Below are 21,233 nucleotides of genomic sequence, written 5' to 3'. Positions count from 1 at the left end.
AAAAGCATCATGTGACAAGGTCACCTGACAAGTTCCTGTTGAGCCATCTTGTATGTGTGTGTTTGTGATGTTAAGAATATACAACAATTTCATCTAGGCCTGGTGATTTATCTACTTCCAAAGGACTTCATATTTCCTCTCTCACTATGTTTATCTTATCTATTATTTCAGACTTCTCCTTAACTGCAATGTCCACATCGTCCCTCTCTTTTGTGAAGACAGATGCAAACCATTTATTAAGAAACATACCCACATCTTCTGCTTGCACACAGGTTACCTTTTTGGTGTCTAATAGGCCCTACTCTTCCTTTAGTTATACACTTGCTCTTTTTGTATTTATAAAACATCTTTGATTTTACGTGCCAATATTTTTTCATGCCCTCTCTCTGCTTTCCTAATTTCCTTCTTAATTTCATCTCTGCACTTTTTATACTCCTCCAGGCTTTTCTGCAGTATTTAGCTCTCGGTATCTGGCATAATTTTGACCTCTATGCTCCTGACATCCAGGGGGCTCCAGAGTCCCACTGTTGTGTATGCATGCCTATTTACTGTGTGATGTCTGTAACACTGTTATGCCACATTGAATGTACCCTTATACTGCACACACCTTACCGGTACACCAGAGGGTGCTGCTGCTGGAGACCTAAGGGTTGCCTGCACACGGCAGGTAACACAGTATAAAAGGGAACACACAGCTTGTTGTCGGCACTCAGGAGCTGCAAATAAAGGACTACAGGTCTACACAGTTTAAGAATCATACTCTGCCTCGTGGAGTCATTACTACTTACACTACAACTGGCGACGGGAATACGAGGTCACGAACTACACGCTCAACATGTCTAAACTCAGCAACCTTCAGCAATTTACAGAGGGGGAAGATTGGGACGCTTTTGTGGAAAGATTGGAACACTTCTTTATAGCCAATGACCTGGACGGGGACACACCGGCTACACTACCGAACAAACGCAGGGCCATCCTGCTTAGCAGTTGTGGGCCCACCATCTACGGTCTCGTCAGGGACATACTAGCCCCGGAGAAGACCACCACAAAGAGCTATGAGCAACTTGTAACAATCATACAGGAACAACTAAAACCGAAAGAAAGTATCCTCACAGCCAGGCACCGGTTCTACACTTACCGGCGACCTGAGAGCCAAGAAATTGGCAAATATGCTGCACACTTAAGAAGACTAGCTGCACCGTGTGATTTTGGCGACCACCTTAATGAAGCACTAAGGGACATATTTGTCATCGGAATCGGCCACGAAGGCCTCCTACACAAATTGGTCTCGGCTGACATCACGGTCACGCTGCAGAAAGCAATTCAAGTGAGCCAGGCCTACATGGTTTCGGCCAGCGACTCCAGGCAAATACTGACCCAGGGCTCTAAACCGGCAAGTGCAGTGCACCGCATGGCTACTTCTAAAGGCAGAAATGCTGCCCGAGTCCCGCAACCCTGAGTCTGCCACATGGGGCTAACCGGATGGCCCCGTGCTGGCGCTGTGGAGGAAACCACAGGGCCCACCAGTGCCGCTACAAAGACAATGCATTCAAAGGCTGCAAAAAGAAAGGGCACCTTCAGAGAATGTGCAGAAAAGGCTGTACTCACCATGTCTCTGATGAGTTGGCTGATCACCGGGACTCCGATACAGATGAAGATGAAGCTGCTCACACCCTGGAAGAAGAGTATGGAATCTTTACCTGCTCCACCGGAAGTTCTCCGTGGATGATGGAAGTGGACATCGATGGGGTCCCAGTCTCCATGGAGATCGACACAGGGGTGAGGCAGTCTGTGATGAGCCAAATGACCTTTGAAAAAATTTGGATGAATCCTGCCACTTGACCTAAACTGTCTCCTGTCCAGGCAAAGCTGCTCACCTATACCAAAGGAAAAATCCAAATCGTTGGCAGTGTAGACGTCCAGATCTCCCAGGGTGGCGTGTTGAACAAACTCCCCCTGTGGATTGTAGCCGGCGACGATCCCACGCTGCTGGGCAGGAGTTGGATGAACCGGGTCCACATCAGGCGAAGTGGCCCTGTGGCAGAAAAGACCACCACAACCCTCCTGCAGGAAAGCCAGGAAATGGCTGCAGCACCAGCAGCACAAGGAGAAACACTTGTAATCAAAATGGTCACCGCCATGCCACCAGTGAGCATGGAGGAGCATCACATGACTCCGAGCCGTCAATCAGATTTGAAGGCTCCCTTAAAGGAAACCGGTAACCAAAGAAATTTAAAGGGGAAGTTTCAACTATTTGAGTACACGGACTTTAAAGCTAAAGATGCGATTAAAGGGTGCAAGTATGAAAATGCATGCAATGTAACAATGAATTGTGATGCTGGTTTAGCTAATGTGACTAATGATATGAATGCAGGTGTCAGTAAGGTTAAGAACAAGTTTATTATGCTTAACAGTAATGATAGAGATTGTGAAATGCCTAATGTAACCATGTCTGTTGAAACCAGGACACCCTAAAGTGATGCAAATGCTAGAATGTATAATGCAGGCTTGACTGTGTGATCAGAGCCAAGGTGTCATGTATACCAGTAGGACTCTGCCAAAGGACATTGGGTCCTACAGGGACTATGCTGATGCCAATGGAATCCCCCTGTGGAAGACCCCCAGGTCCAGCAGGCTACCTGACCATGTAGCCTGGACCTTTGGAACGAATGTGATGCCCCTTGCAGGACACACACTACAGGGATAGTGGACAATGGGCGGCCCAACCACCACCAATGGCAACCTGCACCAGACCAGCCCTACAGCCCCTGGCCACCAGGGCCAACACCAGGAGCATGAGGCCAATACCCTCCAGCTTCTCTGCCAAACCTTGGGATGACCTGACCCTCATCCCAATAGGTGGACAAGGAGCCCACCCAGTCGTGTGGCCCTGCCCACTACCCCACAACTACCCACATCACAGTGTATACACACCACCCACTGCTGCCGTAGCTACCTCCCCGAGGGATCCCACAACAGTGACACCCACTTGGTTTGTGTGTGAGGGAGGGGAAACGTACGAGGCCAGCCTCAAGCACAGGGGTCACACCTGGCAACCTCACAACCCTCACCACAACCCCCCCATAACCCACCACTGATCACCTCCCCTGGTCATGACAATCAGGATATGAAAAATGCTCAGGGGGGAGTATTGTGTCTGCATGCCTGTTTACTGTGTGATGTCTGTAACACTGTTATGCCACATTGAATGTACCCTTGTACTCCACACAACTTACCGGTACACCAGAGGGTGCTGCTGCTGGAGACCTAGGGGTTGCCTGCACACAGCAGATAACCCAATATAAAAGGGAACTCACAGCTTGTTGTCGGCACTCAGGAGCTGCAAATAAAGGACTACAGGTCTACACAGTTTAAGTATCATACCCTGCCTCGTGGAGTCATTACTAAAGGTGCGTACTTACACTACACCCACCTTTTCTATTTGTGGGAACATATTTGCTCTGAACCCTCACTAGCTCCTCTTTGAATGCCTCCCCCTGCTCTGACACTGATTTATCTTCAAGTAACTATTTTCAGTTCACCTCTGCTAAATCACATCTCAGCTTAGTAAAATTGGTCTTTCCCCAATTGAGAACGCTTGCTCCTGGTCTATCTTTGTCCATAACTACCCTAAATCTAACTGAATTATGATCACTCGCACCAAAATGATCTCCAACTGATACCCCTTCCACCTGCGCAGCTTCATCCCCTAAAACTAAGTCTAGAATTGCCCCCTCCCTTGTTGGGCTTGCTACGTACTGGCTAAAAAGTTCTCCTGAATGCATTTTAGAATTCTGCATCCTCTATAGCCTTCACGCTAATTTTATCCCAGTTAATATTAGGATAGTTGAAATCCCTTTTTATTACTGCCCTATTGTTTTGTCACTTCTCAAAAATGTGCCTACATATTTGCTCTTCTATCTCCCTCTGACTATTTGGGGGTCTATAGCACACTCCCAGCAGTGTGATTGCCTCTTTTTTGTTCAGTTCAACCCATATGGCCTCATTTGATGATCCTTCTAACATATCGGCTGGAAGTTTTACCATAGAGTCGGGTCGGGCGCGTGTGGGCCGTGTAGCGGGTCAGGAATGCGATGTTCTGCTCAGCGTGTTCTTCAGGGCGATTTTAACTTAATGGCTCCACTTAAAGCAGTCATGTGTGTTTCCCGGCCCAACTAAATGATGTCACTGATGATTCATTTCCAGTGCCATTGTTTAAAGCAATCTTGCACACAATTAATTTGAAGGTTTTCTGACGCATCTCTGTATACTCTGGTGGAGCCGGTGAGAGCACGCAGAGAGGTCCTGTTCTCTGTACATAAACTCAGGAGGCCTCCAAAAGACACCAATAGAGCCTGGCTGGATATAGCAGTGAAGGTCAACAGCAAGGATGTGGTCAGGAGGAGCTGGATCCAGTGCAGGAAACGATTCAGTGATCTTATGAAGTCAGGAAACATGAGTGGAATACCATAGAATAGAATCATAGAAATTTATAGCACGGAAGGAGGCCATTTTGGCCCATCGTGTCCGCGCCGGCCGACCAAGAGCGATCCAGCCTAATCCCACTTTTCAGCTCTTGGTCTGTAGCCCTATAAGTTACCACACTTTTAAGTGCACATCGAAGTATTTTAAAAATATGGTAAAACTTTCTACCTCTACCACCTTTTCAGGTAGTGAGTTCCAGACCCCCACCACCCTCTGGGTGAAGAAAGTTCCCCATAGCTCCTCTAAACTTCCCTCCAATTACTTTAAATCTATGCCCCCTGGTTGTTGACCCCTCTGCCAAGGAAAACAGATCCTTCTCCTTCATCACACCACACTCCTGATATGCCTGTCACCACATTCCATCACTCTGCTTTCCCGAGCCTATTCCTGCACTTCATCCTCAAACATACCTTGCATGTCCACCCATTCTTCTCTCTGTGTACGTACTCACATCCCCATCTGACTAATCACCCCTGACACTCACCCTCATCGTAATGTAATCATAGCAAGTAACACCACAGAAGGAGGCCATTTTCCATTGTCATCCTACTCTCTCATAGTCACCCATCCATTCCTTACACTTATTTCATCACTCTCACTCAAAGTTCTCTTCTGTCCCTCCTTTCAGGAGAAAAGAGCCCAGAACATGCAGGAGAGACAGAGAACCGGAGGTGGCCCCCCAGTAGTCACCCAACTAACACCAGCAGTGGAGGAGGCTCTGGAGATATATAGAGAGTTGCAGTGCTGCTGGCAGTGGGAGATGGAGAGAGGGGGATATCCCAGCAACTTGGTGACAGAATTATATTTCATACAGCCACATGGCACATATCATCTGGTGAACATGTGGCTCTCATTATAAAGCTCCTTAACCTCAGTACTTGGCGTCGCCAAGGGTATCATGAGCCATGTGAATAGCTCTTCTTTCCAAGCTGCCAGCTGGTAAGTCTGTTTTGAGATGCGAAGAGCTGAGGGATGGTGGATTGGCGCAGCATGAAAGAGTCATGGCAGCTACCAGGGCATATGGTGCACACATGCATGATCATCTTTTTATGGTTGCAGACGAGCTGCACACTGAGGGAGTGGAACACTCCTGGGTGATGGTGGGGTGCCTTCATGGCCACATGTGTGCAGTTGATGATGCCCTGCATTGTGGAAAGTCAGCCAGAGCTGCAAAGTTGAGCACACACTCAATAACACTGGCCTCATCAGAGAGAAAGTTGATATAATTGGATGACTTGTGAAACACGGCATCGGTCACCTGGGTGATGCATATGTAGGTGGCCGATTGTGAGATGCAGCAAATGTCTGCTGCAGATCCCTTGAAGGAGCCTGAGGTGAAAAAGTTGAGGGCAGTGATGACTTTGACAGCCACTGGTAAGGAGTGTCCACCAGGACTTCTGGGCAGCACGTCTTGTTCCAACAAGCTACAAATGTCTGCGACGACCTAGCGTGATAGTCTGAGCCTTCTGAAGCACTGCTGCTCAGTCATGTTGAGGAAACTCATCCTCTGCCTGTGTTGGGGATATCGCCTCCAGCATGCTGCAGCCCTGTGGTGCCTCCCTCTCTCCTGTGGAGCATCAGGTCGTTGAGGAGAAGGCTGCTGTTGTGGTAGCTGGTGCTGCTGCTGGTGTAGCTGCTGCTGGTGGTGGGGCTCATCTTGCTCTGATTCCTGAGGACCAAGGTGAGACAATATAAGCGGCACCCATGCTGATGTAACAGATGGCAGAAAAAATGGAGATCAGAGGGCCAATCTTTCAATGTTGTCGTGCTGATTAGCAGTGTGTGAAAGTGGCTTCCGAGGTTGCAAAAATGACCAGCAAACTGCTGACACAAATATCTGTGGACAAAATGGAGTGAGCAACAGCCATTCCATGAGGCATGTAATGAGGCTTCTCCTTCACAGGCGAGATATCTGAGCTGCGTGAATCCCGTGCTTCTGAGTAAAAGTCAAAAGCTGGTGTCAAAAACCCTCTGGAGGGTCTCTCACCAAGCAGTTAATGACTTGAAAGAGGTCGCCTACCTCTGCCAATCAGGCCTTCAAAGCTGCTCGAGTTAAATATCCAGGCTCGGCAACGGGAAAATTACAGCCATCATCCCTCATCACAGCTGTAATTGTTTCTTTAACTAATATTGAGATTCCACCTCTCCTTTTTTATCCCCCTCTCAATCTCGTCTGACAGCCCTGTAACCAGGAATGTTGAGCTGCCATTCCTGTCCTTCTTTCAGCCATGTTTCAATAATAGCTATGATACCTTACTTCCAAGGGATCAAAGGTAGTAATCTCAGGATTGCTACCAGTGCCACGTGCTAGTCAGAGTAGGAATTGCAGGATAGCTAAGATGAATACGTGGCTTGAGGAGTGGTGCAGAAGGGAGGAATTCAAATTCCTGGGACGTTGGAACCGGTTCTGGGGAAGTGGGACCAGTACAAACCAGACGTTCTGCACCTGGGCAGGTCCGGGATCAATGTCCTAGGGGGAGTGTTTTCTAGTGCTGTTGGGGAGGGGTTAAACTAATATGGCAGGGGGATGGGAATCCACACAGGGAGATAGAAGGAAGTAGAATGGGGGCAGAAGCAAAAGATAGAAAGAAGAAAAGTAAAAGTGGAGGGCAGAGAAACCCAAGGAAAAAATCAAAAAGGGCCACATTACAGCAAAATTCTGAAGGGGCAAAGTGTGTTAGAAAAACAAGCCCGAAGGCTCTGTGCCTCAATATGAGGAGCATTCGTAATAAGGTGGAAGAATTAACTGCGCAGGCAGCAATTAACGAATATGATATAATTGGCATCATAGAGACATGACTCCAGGGTGACCAAGGCTGGGAACTCAACATCCAGGGATATTCAACATTCAGGAAGGATAAACAGAAAGGAAAAGGAGGTGGGGTGGCGTTGCTGGTTAAAGAGGAAATTAATGCAATAGTAAGGAAGGACATTAGCTTGGATGATGTGGAATCGGTATGGGTGGAGCTGCGGAATACCAAAGGGCAGAAAACGCTATTGGGAGTTGTGTACAGACCACCAAACAGTAGTAGTGAGGTTGGGGACAGCATCAAACAAGAAATTAGGAATGCGTGCAACAAAGATACAGCAGCTATCATGGGTGACTTTAATCTACATATAGATTGGGCTAACCAAACTGGTAGCAATACGGTGGAGGAGGATTTCCTGGAGTGTATTAGGGATGGTTTTCTAGACCAATATGTCGAGGAACCAACTAGAGGGCTGGCCATCCTAGACTGGGTGTAATGAGAAAGGACTAATTAGCAATCTTGTTGTGCAAAGCCCCTTGGGGAAGAGTGACCATAATATGGTAGGATTCTTTATTAAGATGGAGAGTGACACAGTTAATTCAGAGACTAGGGTCCTGAACTTAAGGAAAGGTAACTTCGATGGTATGAGATGTGAATTGGCTGGAATAGACTGGCGAATGATATTTAAAGAGTTGATGGTGGATAGGCAATGGCAAACATTTAAAGATCACATGGATGAACTTCAACAATTGTACATCCCTGTCTGAAGTAAAAATAAAACAGGGAAGGTGGCTCAACCGTGGCTAACAAGGGAAATTAAGGATAGTGTTAAATCCAAGAAAGAGGCATATAAATTGGCTAGAAAAAGCAGCAAACCTGAGGGAGAAATTTAGAATTCAGCAGAGGAAGACAAAGGGTTTAATTAGGAGAGGGAAAATAGAGTATGAGAGGAAACTTGCTGGGAACATAAAACTGACTGCAAAAGCTTCTATAGATATGTGAAGAGAAAAAGATTCGTGAAGACAAGCGTAGGTCCCTTGCAATCGGATTCAGGTGAATTTATAATGGGGAACAAAGAAATGGCAGACCAGTTGAACAAATACTTTGGTTCTGTCTTCACGAAGGAAGACACAAATAACCTGGAAATACTAGGGGGCCGAGGGTCTAGTGAGAACGAGGAACTGAAGGAAATCCTTATTAGGCGGGAAATTGTGTTGGGGAAATTGATGGGATTGAAGGCCAATAAATCCCTGGGGCTTGATAGTCTGCATCCCAGAGTACTTAAGGAAGTTGCCCTAGAAATAGTGGATGCATTGGTGATAATTTTCCAACAGTCTATCGACTCTGGATCAGTTCCTATGGACTGAAGGGTAGCTAACGTAACACCACTTTTTAAAAAAGGAGGGAGAGAGAAAACAGATAATTATAGACCGGTTAGCCTGATATCTGTAATGGGGAAAATGTTGGAATCAATTATTAAAGATGAAATATTAGCGCATTTGGAAAGCAATGAAAGGATCAGTCCAAATAAGCATGGATTTATGAAAGGGAAATCATGCTTGACAAATCTTCTAGAATTTTTTGAGGATGTAACTAGTAGAGTGGACAAGGGAGAACCAGTAGATGTAGTGTATTTGGACTTTCAAAAGGCCTTTGACAACGTCCCACACAAAAGATTGGTGTGCAAAATTAAAGCAGATGGTATTGGGGGTAATGCACTGACGTGGATAGAGAACTGGTTGGCAGACAGGAAGCAGAGAGTCGGGATAAACGGGTCCTTTTCAGAATGGCAGGCAGTGACTAGTGGAGTGCCGCAGGGCTCACTGCTGGGACCTCAGCTATTTACAATATACATCAATGATATAGATGAAGGAATTGAGTGTAATATCTCCAAGTTTGCAGACGACACTAAGCTGGGTGGCGGTGTGAGCTGTGAGAAGGATGCTAAGAGGCTGCAGGATGACTTGGACAGGTTGGGCAAATGCATGGCAGATGCAGTATAATATTGATTGGTGGTGCAGGCTCGAAAGGCCGAATGGCTTAATCCTGCACCTATTTTCTATGTTTCTATTTGTCTGTCTGTGCCCTCAGATCATTTGCCTTATTTACTAGACTCCTTGCATTGAAGTAAATACCATTAAGCAGTGCCAAACCCCATTTTTGTCTGTTTTCTAGTCTCTGTTTCTTTTGCATTCCAAACTCACTTCTAATTTTCTGCTTTTCATTTCCAGCTTTGCTTCTCTCCTTTCTGAATCTATGCTCAGGTTCCCATCCCCTGCCAATCTAGTTTGAACCCTCTTCAACAGCACGAGCAACACCGCCCCCCGTGAGGATATTGATCCCGGCCCTGTTGAGGCACAACCCATCCGACTTGTGCAGGCTCCACTTCCCCCAGAACCGGTCTCAATGCCTCAGGAATCTAAAGCCTTCCTTCCTATCTCCAGCCTTGCATTCATCTGCTCTATCCTCCTATTTCTATACTCACTGGCAATATTTCCTCTAATTTTTTTATGTACTGAGTGGGCCACACACTCCTTTGAGCGCGACCTTTTCATCCATGGGCAAATTTTACAACAACTTTTATAATAATGACAGCAACAGCAACCACTTAAAAGCATATATACAGTAATGCCATATTGTCCTTAATGCTGCTCGTTGACCCCTTTCTGCCCCGCGGTAGATTTTTCCCTGTGCCCCGCGAGGCTGCCGCGAGCGGTGTCAGCGCCAGCTTCGCGGGTCGCGAACTGGGCCGACATCCGCTCCTGGGGCGGAAGTTAAAGGGGAGGTTGCGAGCGTCCCACGCTGCCATCTTAGCGGTTCTGCCTACTTGCTGGTTGGCCCAACTTCTTCGCCCCTGTGTGGTCAGGGCTGCCATCGTGCAAATGCCGGGCTGCGGCCTCGGCACCATGCTACCCTGGTGGCCTAGTGGAAGCCATCAGAGGCCGTGCAGAGTGCACAGCGGCCCTCCCCTTTAAGCGCAGGGGAGAGACATTGAACTGCACTCGTGCTACGCGGAGCATCCACATAGCGCTGCTGATCGTGCCCCGGGATCCGGCCCAAGAGGAAGTGGAGCGCACGAGATTGCGCTCCACTTTCTCTGAGTGGTAACCACAATTTCGAGGCCGGGGTGGGACTTCTGCGCTGGGTGCAGGAAGTCCCGTCCAGCAGGTTACTGACCCCAATCAGGGCGCTGGGGAATTTCTTCCCCTTATTTTCCAAGGAGTAAGTAGCCTCCTTATTTCTCCTACCTTACACTTGCCTATATTGAAATGTATTTATCATTTACATGCCCATTCTGCAAGTTTATTTACGGTAGAATTAATTAAATGCTTTTAGTTCATCATGTACAAATTCTATTTAAAAAAAAAAATTACTTGTCAGAAATGACTGGGATATAAAAGAACTGCGTAATAATTGATTTACACTTCAGAAATGTCACTCTGTTACACGGTTATGCATCGACTACTGAAAGGCATATTTATTCGTTCAATTTGAATTAATTTTAAAGTTTTCAACATATTAGCCCATCCCTCATGTCACTAAAGCAATGGCTGCATAAGCAGCAGGAGCAGTGGCTTTCCTATGGCACTGATGTGCTGCACGTCCAGATACGTAATTAGAATATTAATCACAATGCAACTGGACAACCAACAAATATAAAGTGCTGCGGTTCTTTAGTTCACAGTATTAAAAAGAATTGAACAAAAATGGGTGTCCGTATTTTCAATTTCAACCACTACCATTAATAAACGTGTTCTTCTTGAACCAGCACATCTCCCATGTAACATGTCAAAATGCAACACTTATTCACAAGTGCAGAAAGGGAACGATTGAAGGGACTGAGTGTAATGTAGCCAAATTTGTTGATGATACAAAGATGGGTGAGAAAGCAATTTGTGAGGAGGACAAACAAAATCTGCAAAGTGATATAGATAGGCTAAGTGAGTGGGCAAAAATTTGGCAGATGGAGTATAATGTGGGAAACTGTGAGGTTATCCACTTTGGAAGAAATAATAGAAAAGCAACTTATAATTTAAATGGAGAAAAATTGCAAAGTGCTGCAGTATAGAGAGACCTGGGGGTCCTTGTACATGAAACACAAAAAGTTAGTTTGCAGGTACAGCAAATAATCAGGAAGGCAAATGGAATGTTGGCCTTTATTGCAAGTGGGGTAGAGTATACAAGCAAGGAAGTCCTGCTACAACTGTACAGGGCATTGGTGAGGCCACACCTGGAGGACTGCGTACAGTTTTGGTCTCCATATTTAATGAAGGATACACTTGCACTGGAGGCTATTCAGAGAAAGTTCATTAGATTGATTCCGGAGATGAGGGGGTTGACATGAAGATAGGTTGAGTAGGTTGGGCCTATACACATTGGAATTCAGAAAAATGAGAGGTGATCTTATTGAAACTTAAAAGAAACTGAGGGGGGCGCGACAAAGTGGATACAGAGAGGATATTTCCACTCATAGGGGAAACTAAAACTGGGGACATAGTCTTAAAATAAGGGCCGCCCATTTAAAACTGAGATGAGGAGAAATTTCTTCTCTCAGAGGGTTGTAAATCTATGGAATTCTCTGCCCCAGAGAGCTGTGGAGGCTGGTTCATTGAATATATTTAAGGCGGAAATAGACAGTTTTTTGAGCGATAAGGGAGTAAAGGGTTATGGGGAGTGGGCAGGGAAATGAAGCTGAGTCCATGATCAGATCAGCCATGATCTTATTGAATGGCGGAGCAGGCTCGAGGGGTCAAATGGCCTACTCCTGCTCCTATTTCTTATGTTTTTATGTTCTTACGTAAAAACACATACACAATTTGCATTACTGAATTAAAAACAAAAAGCAGGAAAAGCTATGATTTAATAGAAATAAACATTCATCTTTTTCCTGGACTGGAGAACCAATCAGACTTGCTTGGAAATGTTTACTAATATGTTGATATAAAAATGTTAATTTATAAATTTCACTTCAAATATTTTTCTCTCAAACATTCACCACAATATTAATTCCTGCTCTTATCACAAAAAGTGTTGAATTATTTTAGATATGTCGCAATTGAATAGCGGGAAACAAACTTCATTATACTCTCAATTTTTAATCTATTTCAAGCATTTATACAAATTGAAATTGTACATTATCAGTTTCATCAAAGTATTTTCTGTGCCTTTCTAGTGGTTTCTTCTAAAGTAGCTGCCTGCAATTTTTATATATCATTACATAACTTGTTTCTATTCATCATCATCATCATCATCATCAGCAGCAGCAGCATCATAATCAGTCCTCGGAATCAAGGGAGACTTGCTTCCACTCAAAATGAGTCCTTAGGTGGCTGAACAGTCCAATACGAGAACCATAGTCCCTGTCACAGATGGGATAGATAGTCATTGAGGGAAAGGGTGGGTGGGACAGGTTTGCTGCACGCTCTTTCCACTGCCTGCGCTTGATTTCTGCATGCTCTCGGGGAAGAGAATCGAGGTGCTCAGCGCCCTCCCGGATGCACTTCCTCCACTTCGGGCGGTCTTTGGCCAGGGACTCCCAGGTGTCAGTGGGGATGTTGCACTTTTTCAGTGAGGCTTTGAGGATGTCCCTGAACGATTTCTCTGCCCACCTTTGGCTCGTTTGCCGTGAAGGAGTTCTGAGTAGAGTGCTTGCTTTGGGAGTCTCGTGTCTGGCATGCGAACGATGTGACCTGCCCAGCGGAGCTGATCAAGTGTGGTCACTGCTTCAATGCTGAGGATGTTGGTCTGGTCGAGGACGCTAATGTTGATGCGCCTGTCCTCCCAGGGGATTTGTAGGATCTTGCGGAGGCATCGTTGGTGGTATTTCTCCAGCAACTTGAGGTGTCTACTGTACATGGTCCATGACTCTGAGCCATACAGGAGGGTGGGTATTACTACAGCCCTGTAGACCATGAGCTTGGTGGCAGTTTTGAGGGCCTGGTCTTCAAACACTTTTCCTCAGGCTGCACTGGCGCACTGGAGGCGGTGTTTTTATTAACACTCCATAAAATGTTTAAGAGGAAATCTATATTTACATTATTCCTGAGACTTGTTTGGACTATAGAATATCTTTCCCATTTTTTGGTTCTCTTCCTAAACATCTTGATAGTTTTTTTAAAAAGTCAATAAAAAGTAATATGCAACTCTTACAAATCCTCCCCTGCCATTCCCCTCCTCAACAGCATGGTTGCATGTTTGTGTAAAGCTACTCACTTAAGTCAATCGTTCAAAATCAAATAATGAGAAATTTCAATTTTAAAATGTTTTAAGCAATTCAGAGCCTCTTTAAAAGCGTTTGGACTTCAAGCCCTGGTTGAAACTTCATTAGATGAGGGGAAAACTGATTTTTGCTTGTTTCTTCCAAAATCATATTTGAAACTTAGGGGGAAATTAAAAATGTTTTTAACACTCATTTTTTGGTTAAAGTTCATTAAAAATCTTTAAATTCTTTCAAGTCTCATTGCAGTTCTAACAGAAGAAGTTGCTCCAAGTTTTTCTCTCCTTTAATGTTGTCATTAAACATACAACAAAAAAATAATAAAATAAACTAATTCCAAACAAAGTGAATAAAGTGTTTAAACTTCCTAAGAAGGCGGTGAGATTGTCTATCCCCAGCCTTGGCGATGAGTTGGGATCAGTTTTTCACAGGTTCTGAGATGTAAATGGGGGCACAAACTTTTTCCCCTCTTGCATAACATGTTTTAAATAACCCTGATAAACTCTTTCAAAAAGGGGACAACAACGGACAAAATTTAACTGGAACTAATCGCAGGACATCCATCATCACTTTCCCATATTTAGTTCCGACTTTGAACAATTTTCCGAGTTAAAAAAAAAACTTTTTCACCACAGGCCTAAAAATTGTTTGCTTTGGTTTCCTTCCAGCGGCCATTGTACATGTGCTGCACCTCCACCTGTATTGTTCCGAAGAACGGCCGTGACTCAGTCCCCGTGGATGACTACATGCGCCTGGACCCTCACCCCTCTCTCTTCCTCTTTTGTTGTCTCTCTCTCTGTTCCTCTCTCCTTCTGACCATGTCTCTCGCTCTCCCTCCCTCTGACTGCCTCTCTCTCTCTTTCTCTCTGTCTGTCTCTTTCTGTTTCTCTCTCTCTGTCCATCTCTCTCTCTCTCTGTCCGTCTCTCCCTCGCTCTGTCCATCTCTCCCTCTCTGTCTGTCTGTCTCTCTCTCTCTCCCTCCCTATGACTCTCTATGTCTCTCTGCCTCTCTCTGTAAAGAACATTGGAGCAAAAGGAGAAGCAGAGAATCAGTTTTGGCTTGGGAGAGACCTTTACTCCTAGATTTTTAAAGATTTGAATTCCAGTCAATGGTGACAGATGAGAATTGTTTCCCTCTTAGGGTACTTTTCAGAATGGCAGGTAGTGAGGTACCGCAAGGTTCTGTGCTGGGGCCCCAGCTGTTTACACTGTATATTAATGATTTAGACGAGGGGATTAAATGTAGTATCTCCAAATTTGCAGATGACACTAAGTTAGGTGGCAGTGTGAGCTGCGAGCAGGATGCTATGAGGCTGCAGAGCGACTTGGATGGGTTAGGTGAGTGGGCAAATGCATGGCAGATGAAGTATAATGTGGATAAATGTGAGGTTGTCCACTTTGGTGGTAAAAACAGAGAGACAGACTATTATCTGAATGGTGACAGATTAGGAAAAGGGGAGGTGCAACGAGACCTGGGTGTCATGGTACATCAGTCATTGAAGGTTGGCATGCAGGTACAGCAGGCGGTTAACAAAGCAAATGGCATGTTGGCCTTCATAGCGAGGGGATTTGAGTACAGGGGCAGGGAGGTGTTGCTACAGTTGTACAGGGCCTTGGTGAGGCCACACCTGGAGTATTGTGTACAGTTTTGGTCTCCTAACCTGAGGAAGGACATTCTTGTTATTGAGGGAGTGCAGCAAAGGTTCACCAGACTGATTCCCGGGATTGCGGGACTGACATATCAAGAAAGACTAAATCAACTGGGCTTGTATTCACTGGAGTTCAGAAAAATGAGAGGGGACCTCATGGAAACGTTTAAAATTCTGATGGGTTTAGACAGTATACATGCAGGAAGGATGTTCACAAAGTTGGGGAAGTCCAGAACCAGGGGTCACAGTCTAAGGATAAGGGGTAAGCCATTTAGGACCGAGATGAGGAGAAACTTCTTCACCCAGAGAGTGGTGAACCTGTGAAATTCTCTACCACAGAAAGTTGTTGAGGCCAATTCACTAAATATATTCAAAAAGGAGTTAGATGAAGTCCTTACTACTCAGGGGATCAAGGGGTATGGCAAGAAAGCAGGAATGGGGTACTGAAGTTGCATGTTCAGCCATGAACTCATTGAATGGCGGTGCAGGCTAGAAGGGCCGAATGGCCTACTCCTGCACCTATTTTCTATGTTTCTATGTTTCTAGACATTTCTTGACAATGCATTCCTATTTGTGCTCTTGTGATAATGAAGGTGTTCATATCAGACACCAATTCCACTAACCTGTTCGCAATTAATCAAATACCCTCGGATGAGTGCTTCTGAGGTTTCGCCAGGATAGCGGGCTTCCCCATGGTTCAGGGAGACATTGATTGTATGCATGTGGCATTGCGGGCTAGTTGGTGTGCAACCACAGGCAGATGATCCACGCTGCAAATGCATGCTATCCTGGCAGCAGCCACGATTCCGTCATCCTGTGGGAGAGCAGTGTGCCATGACTGTACCAGCCACTGCATGCAAGGCGCGGCTGGCTGCTCAGCGACAAAGGATATGGTCTTGCCACCTGGCTGATGACTCCCCTCCGCAACCCCACCACCCCTGCCGAGCAGCGCTATAACCAGAGCCAGGTGGCCACCAGGACCATAATAAAAGCAAACTATCGGGGTTCTAAAACAGCATTTCCGCTGCATTGACTACTCTGGAGGGACCTTTCAGTACTCCCCTGATAGTGTCCATGTTCACCATTGTGTGCTGCATGCTGCACAACCTCCTGGCCAGCATGACGGGCTAGCCATTGCCACCAGGGATGGCAGTTGCACCTCACGAGGATGATGAGGAGGAAGACGAGGAGCATCAGCCACGGAGGAGGCAGCCTGAGACAGTTGCCGCTACAAAGGCTGCTCGTCAACGATTCCAGTAAATGACACAACACAGGCCGAGTGGCCAGCCGAGTCAACTGGCGATGTGCTGAAGACTCCGAGTATATAAATCACACCACAATAATGTAAAGTCACAAATTAAACTTTATTCACATCGACAAGAGTGTGCCGTAAACAAGTATAACACAGACCCATCATCAGCAGCAAATTATGAATGAATATACACCCCTGCAAACATAGTAACTTACAGCCAAGTGCTACTATATACAAAAAGCAACCCAGCCGTCTGAAATAACAATGCAACGGGCATGATCAAAATTGCTGAAACCAGCCTTTAACACACAACAACGATTAAACACGAATAACTATATACATGCCTTAATATTCCAATAAGGTTCCCAGATATGGCCATGCAGCGATGATTCCTTAGTGGAACTTCTGCAGAGATTTTCCATCCCTTCCCTTTTCCTCCTTCCACACCTATTGTTCTTACTTAATGGGGATCTCAGAGCCTGCAGCAAGGCTGGTCGAAAGCTGCTCTGCCAGTGCCGTAGAGACTACTGATGGCCTAGCAGGACATTCCCAATCCGCTCGAGTCCTGGAAGGCCCGGCTGTGGACTGCACCACCTCAGAATGGGTGGCAGCAGTCTCAGCTGGATGGGGTGCAGACAGTAGCAGGTGCAAAGGTAAAGTGGGAGTCGGAATGATGTCCTCCTGAGAGAGCATATCACGTTCCATCTCAACTGATATGCCACTCCCCCGGGCAAAGCCTCTGTATCCGGAGCAATCTCGTGGAGCACAGATTGCTGGCCTGCTTTGGCACCGTTAGCTCCCCATTGGACTGAGGGGACCCAGACACAATGGCTGCAGTCAGTGCTTGTGTGACATCAATTTGACTCTGCATCAGGCTTTGATGCCACCACACACTGACGGCATGGCAGAATGCAGGCCTAGCATGGCATTGGCCTGGCATTAATCGGCTACTGCCAAGTCAGCCATGGCACGCGCCGTCATTTTTGGGATCCCATGGTTATTTGTGGCTTCCAACATCCATTGGTATCTACCAAGGATGGGCTCGATGGGCTGCTGAGAGGCAAGTGCAAAGGTTGAGGCTGACTCTTCCATCCTCACAGCAAGTGTATCGAGATTTGCGGGCACCCTTGCCAATGCACCCAACAGATCGCTGTGCATTTTCAAAGATTGTCTTGCAACAACCTCCAGCTCCGGGTCCCCATCAGCATGCTGCTGAGCAGCACTCGGGTGCGCACTCACCCTCTGGTGAGTTGGCTCCTGGGTTTCCCTTCCCCCTGCCCCCGACGCTGCAGGTGACTGGGCCCTGGAGCATCACACACCTCCAAGTCCCCGAACATGCCCTCATCCACAGAGGTGGTGTCCCCGAGGTTGCTGGCTCCTCGGTGACTGGGAGAGAGGTGTCCTCCACCTCCTGTTCGTCTGCACTCTCACCGGCACTCGACGGCTCTCGGACAGACTCCTGGGCCTCCGGTTCATTATCTGAATGCACAAAGCCAGAGAAGAATGGTTACCTAAAGGGGAGGAGGCCAAGAGTGGAAAAGGCATTCAGAAATGCCAGTTTCATGGAAAGTGGGGAAAGATTATGGTGTCAGGGCTAAGTGGTCTGATGGAAGATGCAAAGATCCTCAACATACTATCATTGTCCCTAGGGGGCTCGGTCTCATCCGCTGCCACCGCACCAACTTGTGCGCTCATGAGGGCAGATATGTGTTCCACCACCTCGCTGAGGGACTGGAGGTCAGGGACCCCTCCTCCAGTCCGCATCTGCTCCTGGTGGTTATGCGCTAGCTTGGCCTGCAAGAAGAAACAGAACGTCTGAGTGAGTGTGCTTCTATCCGTCTCGCTGAAGTGCCTTGTATAGTTGACTAGCTGTTACTGTATGGTAGTCTTCAGATGTCGATATAACTTTGAATAGCTGCATGCACGAGGGGTGGGTCTCAACAGCGGAGCAGGAGGATAACTGCGCATGCAGGCCCAGGGTTGTGGCTCAGGCGGCAAACGCGATCTTTGCATCTGTGCTCACCGACGAAGAGCATGGGGTCCTACACATACTGATTGAAGAGAGACTGCACACGCTATACATTGTGCTCAGAGCATTGCGTGTTAAGGTTACTGCAAAAGATACCCTGATGACTCACGTCGGTCGTTAAACTTTTTGTGACACTGTGTCGAGGTCCTGGCACCGTGTTCCTCGCAACACATGCTGTGTCATCTCCCTTCATAAATGGCAAAAGGTTTGTGGCTGTGGCCTCCTGCCAGTATCTGACCACAGCAATTCCTATCCCCTCTCCACTGTATCGAGGAGTCCCTCCATGCTTGTGTCAGAGAACCTGTGCGCATGCTGACTGTCATGTATTTCACCATCTTGCAATGACTATAAGTATGTAACTGTAACTCATGCATACTGTACCTGTACCCTTGTAATGCACACCCTGACCACAGGGAGTGAGCTCCTCACCTGGGCTTCCAGGTATAAAAGGGGAGGTCCCACCCAGGATCAGCACTCTTTAGTCCTGGGGAATAAAGTGAAGGTCACAGAGTGACCATGTCTGATATATCCATGCCTCGTGTGAATTTGTAACAAGGTGCAGAGACACAACATCTTGCGACGAGGATGGGATTCACCGAACCACGAGGATGGCCACTGGCAGCACAGAGGAACGCTACTGTGTGGGTGAGGAATGGGACGACTTTGTGGAACGACTCCAGCAGAGCTTTGTCACAAAGGACTGGCTGGAAGAGGCAGCAGATGACAAGCAGAGGGTGCATCTACTGACCAGCTGTGGTCCACAGACGTATGCGCTATTGAAAGACATGCTCGCATCCCAAAAGCGGACAAGTCCTTCGAAGAGCTCAGCCAGCTGATCAGTGAGCATCTCAAGCCAGCAAGTAGCGTACACATGGCCCGGCACCGGTTCTACTCTCACCGGCGTCGGGAGGGTCAAAACATCTCGGACTTTGTGGTGGAACTGCGGCGTTTGGCCAGTCTCTGTAAGTTTTCTGAAGCCTGCAGGGAGGAGATGTTAAGGGACTTTTTCATCGAGGACATTAATCATGCCGGCATTTTCAGGAAGCTCATAAAGACTAAGGATTTGACTTTAGAAAGGGCGGCGTTGATTGCTCAGACTTTTATGGAAGAGGAAGAGGAAACCAAGCGAATCTATGCACACTGCCCTGGTTTTAAAGTTGCGTTGAACTAGGGAATCAATGTTATAAAAATGACACAGAACCCCACAGGCAGGCAAGGGCAATTCAACACCATCCAGGCAGGCAGGCAAGGGCAATTCGACACCACCCAGGTAGCAACAAGCTCCTAGCAACAGGGACAATGGAAAGGGGATCAGCAATTCACGCCATCATGAGGAACAATACATCCTGTGATGGGACAATTAACATCCCCCATCAGAGTGCTTAGAAACAGCCAAAAGGCCTGGGAATAGTCCTTTTGTTAACAGCAATCTCAGCTCATGTTGGAGATGTGGGAGCAGACACACTGCAAAAATCTGCAGGTTCCAACTTTACGCCTGTAGGATTTGTAATGTCAAGGGACACCTGGCCAGGATGTGCAAAAAGGCAGTAGTGAGGCTAGTCTGCGAGACAGAGGAACCAGACGAGGGGTCTGAAATGCAGGATGAGGCCTGGAGAACAACCATGGATGCTGAAGTTCAGAGAGTTCATGTGGCTGACGTCCACAGCTCATACACCAAAACGCCACCCATGATGATGAAAGTCTTACTGAATGGCATCCCAGTGCACATGGAGCCGGATACCGGAGCTAGCCAGTCACTCATGAGCGCCCAACAATTTGAGAGACTATGGCCACACAGAGCTAGCAGGCCCAAATTGATCCGCATTGAGACGCAGCTACGTACGTACACCAAAGCGATCATCCCAGTGCTGGGCAGTGCAAACTTGGTGGTAACGCATAATGGATCACAGAACCAGCTGCCACTCTGGATTGTTCCGGCAAATGGCCCCGCGCTCTTGGGGAGGAGTTGGCTAGCTGAGATGAATTGGAAATGGAGGCATGTGCACGCCATTTTATCCGTGGAGCGAAGTTCATGCTCGCAGGTATTGCAAAAATTCGAGTCACTCAACCCGGTGTCGGAACGTCGGAAAGTAGTGATACACATCACTCCGGACGCCAGACCAGCGCACCACAAAGCCAGAGTGGTGCCGTACGTGATGCGTGAAAAAATTGAAAGTGAACTGGACAGGTTGCTCAGAGAGGGCATAATTTCGCCCGTTGAGTTCAGCGACTGGGCGAGTCCCATTGTTCCCGTCCTCAAAGCAGATGGCTCGGTCAGGATTTGTGGCGACTACAAAGCCACCATCAACCGAGTGTCGCTGCAAGACCAGTACCCGCTCCAGAGAGCGGAGGAACTTTTTGCCACGCTGGCAGGTGGTCAGTTGTTCACGAAGCTGGACCTCACTTCGGCCTACATGACTCAGGAACTGGCTGAAGAATCCAAGTTTCTGACCACCATCATGACACACAAAGGATTATTTGTTTACAACAGGTGCCCATTTGGCATTCGTTCGGCAGTGGCTATCTTTCAGCGAAACATGGAAAGCTTGCTCAAGTCCATCCCTGGAATGATCGTGTTCCAAGACGACATCCTTATAACACTGAGGAACACCTTTGCAACCTGGAGGAGGTGCTACGCCGATTGGAACGGGTAGGCCTGCGGCTGAAAAAGACCAAGTGTGTGTTTTTGGCCCCAGAGGTCGAGTTCTTGGGCAGGAGGGTTGCCGCAGACGGGATCCGGCCCTCTGAATCAAAAACTGAGGCGATTCGCTGGGCGCCCAGACCCGGCAACACGTCGGAGTTGCGATCATTCCAGGGACTCTTGAACTATTTTGGGAACTTCCTGCCGAAC

The 21,233-nt window shown here is 47.1% G+C and overlaps 1 protein-coding gene across 2 annotated transcripts in view; it reads left to right on the top strand.

Annotated features, from left to right (window-relative positions):
* LOC139228202 (synaptonemal complex protein 1-like) overlaps window positions 1-21,233 on the top strand; it is a 237,763-nt gene that overhangs the window by 14,992 nt on the left and 201,538 nt on the right. The window lies entirely within an intron of this gene.

Source organism: Pristiophorus japonicus, chromosome 17, assembly GCF_044704955.1.
Source record: "Pristiophorus japonicus isolate sPriJap1 chromosome 17, sPriJap1.hap1, whole genome shotgun sequence".
NCBI lineage: Eukaryota > Metazoa > Chordata > Chondrichthyes > Pristiophoridae > Pristiophorus > Pristiophorus japonicus.
The sequence above is the reverse complement of the archived record's forward strand: the minus strand, read 5'-3'. Positions and strand labels throughout refer to the sequence as shown.